The sequence below is a fragment of the Arvicanthis niloticus genome, chromosome 4 (genome assembly GCF_011762505.2).
Source record: "Arvicanthis niloticus isolate mArvNil1 chromosome 4, mArvNil1.pat.X, whole genome shotgun sequence".
In the NCBI taxonomy this organism is placed as follows: Eukaryota; Metazoa; Chordata; class Mammalia; order Rodentia; family Muridae; genus Arvicanthis; species Arvicanthis niloticus.
In genome coordinates, this window is record NC_047661.1 from 52,751,696 (window position 1) to 52,757,391 (window position 5,696).

A 5,696-nucleotide genomic window follows, 5' to 3' on the forward strand; every position below is an offset into this window, starting at 1 on the left:
ACATTAATGTTACAACATGTGTGTGTGTGTGTGTGCTTGAGTCATGTGCATATTTGCAAATTAATGTGGGAGTCAGTGATCAATTACCAATGCTTTCTCTCATTACCTGTGTTAGGTCAATAATAAATAATGATCAATACGTTGTCAACTAATCTAGTCACCCCAGAATACAATGTCCCAAAATGTATTTGAAACTTGACAGATAGCTGTATTTGTTTTGTTTTTATATAAAAGAACTTTTTAAATTAATTAATTTTGTATGTAAAATTATAAATAGACATTCAACTAATTCTGTGTCTGTTCCTGTATCTGAGTTTTATATAAACATCAGTGTCCCTTGACAGTGAACTCACTGTTACATGTTCTTATATTCTTGGGTTTTGGTATTCTGCAAGAATATTTATTCTGTTTACAATGTTTACAAAAAAGAAAAACAAAACAAAAACAAACTTTTTTTACTGACATTATTTTTTAAGTAATTTAGGAACACCCCTTAGTTTAAATTACCTTTCCCTGGTGGTGGACTCAATGCATTAGAAATCTCATAGGCTGGGCCTTTGCTGTTAATATATAGCTTATATACCTATGGGGGTTGGGGGGGGGTATCTCATTGGCATAGATATAGACTCGGCTATCATCTTTCACCCATCTGATAAATAGCAACAATTCCAAAACATTTTGTATGAAGGCATATTTAAGAAATGGGATGCTCCTAGATTCCTGTTAGAACCCATCAACAAGGGCATAGCTTTTATAATATCTCTTTACTTGTATGCACAGCATTCCTGAGAGTTTGGACAAACAAAATGGAGGCGTTGACGTAGGTGGGTTGGTTTCCATGGCAACATTGCATCTTTCCGCTTTGGGGAATGTCCGGCACCGGCTCTAGAATCAACTAAATTTCTAGTGAGTTTGGATAGGATTATGGTGCCTAGGGATGGAGAACTGTACCTGAGGGGTGTTGAAGCACAGAAGGCAATCTGAGCTGAAAACATGTCTGCTGATCCCGAGAGAAACCAAGTTGAACACACTGGTGTAAATGCTTCGTGACTTTGTGGCACATTCTCTAGAAGGACCAGAGGTAAAGTCAATAGTTCTGGAAATAATTCTGATATGATGAAAAATAGCAAACGGGAAACTATCATCTCAGAAAGGAGTGTATCCTTAAGATTGACACGATCAAAGAGAAAACGAAAATACGTAGAATCTAATAACGAAAAACCTATGGCAGAGAATAGAAATGTAAAAGCTACTCATGGGAACTCAGAAAATAATATTTTTATGCCAAATTCACCCAGAGTTTCAGTAATTGTACAGCCATACCCATTGCTGAATGAAGACAGGAATGATTTTAATGGGACTGAGTTTAAAAGCAATAGTTACATGAAAACGAAAAACCTCCATAGACGCAGCTTCAGATTTAATGGGGTCGTGAGCTGTACTGCTTGTGGACAACAGGTCAATCATTTTCAAAAAGGTTCCTTTTATAGACACCCTTCCCTGAAAGTGCTTATCTGTAAGAAGTGCTTTAAGTACTACATGAGTGATAATATTAGCTGTGACTCCAATGGTCTGGATGAACAATGTCGGTGGTGTGCAGAAGGTGGGAACTTGGTTTGTTGTGACTTTTGCCATAATGCCTTCTGTAAGAAATGCATCCAGTACAACCTTGGTCGGAAAGAGTTATCTACAATAATGGAAGAAAGGAATCAATGGCATTGCTTTGTTTGTCACCCAGCACCTCTACTGAACTTGGTCACTGCATGTGACAGCATATTTGAGAATTTAGAACAGCTGCAGCAAAAAAATAAGAAGAGAAAAGTTGTCACTAAAAAAAGTAGTAACCTAGGTGACTATTCACGTACATTTTCAGCAAAGAAGAGTAGTTTCAGTTATAATGGAGAAAAAACAAAATTAGTCGAGCCGTGTTCTGATTCTGTAGTCTGCACTTATTCAGCACTAACTGTATCCAAAGAAATTATTAAGAAGACCAAAAAACTGATTGACACAACATCTAACACAAGCTTCAGATATATTAATTTTCTAAAGCAAGCAGCAGATAATTCAGAAATGAGTTCTGCTATGAAGTTATATCAGCTTAAGTCTTTTCAATCTGTGTTAGCTGATATCAAGAAGGCTCATCTTGAATTAGAAGATGACTTAAATTCAGAGATTCAAGCTTTGGATGCTATAAGCAAAAAGAAATGTACCAAAGAGCTTAAAATCAGAAACACTAAATCAGAAACAAAAATACAAAAAAGGGGGAAATCCTGTTCTTCCGAAGAGAAAGGTGTCTTACAGTTGGATGCTAGACCAACAATAAAGAACACAGTCAGCAAGCACTTTCCAGAAGACAATCAGAAAATAAACAACAATGGTGACCAGAAGGGATTGAGTAGGGAAGAAGGACCTCAGTACAAACTCACTAACACTTCTGAAATCTTAGACATGGATATTGTGCCTGTATCTTCCTCAGTTCCAGAAGACATTTTTGAGAATTTTGAGATTGCTAAAGGAGTTCAGAGTTCATCTGATTATGAAGGAGATGGCAGCAGGGGGACTGAGCTGAAACTGGAGAGTTCACCTCCAAAATTTAAAACTTCTTCAAAAGACAGCAGAAGAAATATTAAGTCAAAAATTACAGCAAAATTAAGCAAAGGATTATATGTTAAACTCACCCCAATTTCCCTTTATAATTACCCAACTAAAGGTGCTGACTGCCAAGAAGTTCCACAAGAGAAAGATGTCAGTAAAAGTTCTGGCCTGGCCCTCTTTTCAAAGAAATGTGGAGCTAAAGAAGAAATTAATGAGCATGAGCATTTGGCTGAAAATAATGTTCCATTATCCTTAGAAGAAGCTGATCTTCAAAGATCCCTACATGTGAAAACCAAGCCCTGGAGTCAACAAAGGGAAGCCAAACCTTTAATATCAAATTCAGATGAAGAAAGTAACAAACTAGTTAAAGAGAAGCAAAAGCTGTCAGTTCTGGTAAGAAAAAAGGATAAGCAAAATTCTGCTACTGCTATTGATACGCCTACACTTCATAAGGTGCCCAAAGCTAAACGAGCAAGGATTGTAGATCAAAGTTCAGATTCTGATGAAACTCTATCAGTCTTCACAGAGTTAAGACACATGGGTCACTCTTCCTTAGACAATAGCAGTAATCAAATACAGATAATTCATAAAATTCAAAAAGGGAAAGATATTGATGCAAAAAGAAAATGCAAAAGTTCTATTTCCAGGTCAGATTTTGGTATCAAAAAAGGAAAGCCATCTAAAAATTCTATAATCTCTAAAGAGAAATGTCAAAATCACTCTGAGTCTTCAAATAGTGACTCATGGTTAGAAAGAGAGGTTAATGTCATTAGCAAAATTGGGACTGACAGAGTAACAAAAAAGAGTATTTCATATCAAAAAGACCATGATGCATTTGAGGACGAAAAGCAGAGTAAAATAGTAGCAGATGCTAAAAAGCTAGAAAGGATGAACACTACACAAGAAATAGCATCTGATGACACTGAAGGGAATCAGGGAGAGAATTTCTTCTATACATCAGATGATTCATTTAAGAAAGGCAAGAATATGAAGCAATTGAGAGATATGCTTTATAAAAGTGAACAGCCAAAAATTTCCTCTGTTGCTACTAAGGAGAATGCAAAGTTTCTTGAAGGTAAAATAGTTGCTAAAACTAAAAAGATTAAACATGTGAAAATTAAAACATGTAAAATTGTGACGAGTGGTTTATCTGGTATTGGATCTCCCAAGAAAGAGCAAAGTGCTGACTCTTTAAAAAGAAATAAGAAGCAAAAAATGAAGGAAACTGAAGCAGAAGGGAAGAAAACCTTACACTTGATGGAAGAAACAGTCAAGATAAGGGGACAATGTGAGTCTTCATCAGATGATATTAAGAGTTTCCCTGAAGGAGAAGAAATTGTTTATTTTCCTAAAAGAATAAAACAAAATAAGAAATATACAACTGATGGAGAAAAGAAAGATAATACAATAAAAGATAAAAGTAAGGAGAAATTACCTGGTAGTGTTGAGCAGTTGCTAGGGGAAAGAGATAGGTTTGACTTGTCAGAAGATAAAAAGAGTACATGTAGGTTTTCTCATAGAGAAAAGAGTTCACAGAAGAAGCCAGATTACTTATCATCTGTTACTGAGAATAATTTGTTGAAAGGAGAATGTCTTGATTCTCCCACTAAGAGACTAAAAAGTATTGATTTAAGAAAAAGAAGAAATTTAAATTCAAGGAGAAATGTCAATGAAAGTGGTTCATCATCTTCTGATACTGAAGAGAGTAAAGAAAATAATAAAAAGCAGAAGAAACAAAGAACATCAAGCCAGAAGAAGACAGGCAATGCCAAGGAGAAAAAACGAAACTCCTTAATAACAGTTACTAAAAAAATGCCAGGAGATATCACATTTTCATTTTTGGATAATGCAGAAGATGCCCACTCTTCTGTAAGTGAGGGGAGAAGTGATGAACAGAAGATAAAGCCTTTAACTGACAAGGTAATGAAGCCTTCTCATAATAGATTTTGTCAGTCTTTAAGAGATGGTGTGTTGTCTAGATCAGTGCCTGTGATAGACGTTAAGGATGACACTGACAGTGATCTCGAGAATAGAATTGCTAAGCTGATGCTTTTAGAAGAAATTAAAGCCAGTGTATTCTCTGATGAGGATAGTTCTTCAGATGATGAATCATAACAAGAAAAAAATGGATGAACTAGACAACAAGAGGAAGAAAACCTGGGAGACGAGGCTGTCCCAAATCAAGTCAATTCTAAATCAGATTTGTGTTTTGAACAGTTTACAAAGCCAGGACACAGACAAAGACTTGAACTATAAACTGACCATGAAAAATGGAAAATGGAAAAGAAAAAGCACAATGTATAAAGAGCATGAGAGGCCAATGGCAGAAATGAAAGGAAGATGAGCATTGAGGATTTAGAGTATACTAATTTTCAAGAATCAGTCATTGTTGAAGAAGTCAGTGAATCTGAGGATGGACAGCAACCTACAACAAAGTCCACACAGAAAGTAGAGTTAGAAAAAGGTCAGTGGGATTATCCAACAGAAAGGGTCAAAAGCACTCCCACAGTGAAAATGAGAGACCTTCTAAAGAAAAACTGGTAAAGGAGGCTGAAAGAGTATAGGTAAAAGATGAATCTAAGTCACCCAAAAACGGCAGAATGGAAATTTGGAAGGTTTTAAAAGTTGATAAACTAAGAGAAAAAAAAAAAAAAAAAAAAAAACCATGATAGCATTTTCACATAAAATTAACTTTTTTCTTTCTTTATGTCCCCTCTTTCCTGTCACTCTTCTGCATTTACCTTTCTGCTTTCATTTCACATATTTTATTTTGCCCATCTATCTTCTCCAGCACTTTTATTATTTATTCATTAAGTTTATAATAGAATTATATGATTCTAACTCTTTCCTACCCCCATACCCCTTTCAAATATATTTTCTTACTATCTTTCAAATACATGCTTTATTAAAAATTGTTATTGCATAATGCATGTTTTAATGTGTATATTTGTAAATTCACAAACAAATTATTCCATGTGTATAGTATTATTTGTACTTATATTTATTTTCATGGCTAATTACTTGATATTTGATAAACTATTGGTGTGATTTTCCTTCAGGAAGTAAGACTGTTTTTCCTATGCTCAGCATTCTTCAGTTGT

The 5,696-nt window shown here is 35.1% G+C and overlaps 1 pseudogene; it reads left to right on the forward strand.

Annotated features, from left to right (window-relative positions):
• The first annotated feature begins 806 nt into the window (after positions 1-806).
• Positions 807-5,264, forward strand: LOC117707339 (transcriptional regulator ATRX pseudogene; annotated as a pseudogene).
• The last annotated feature ends 432 nt before the right edge of the window (positions 5,265-5,696 follow it).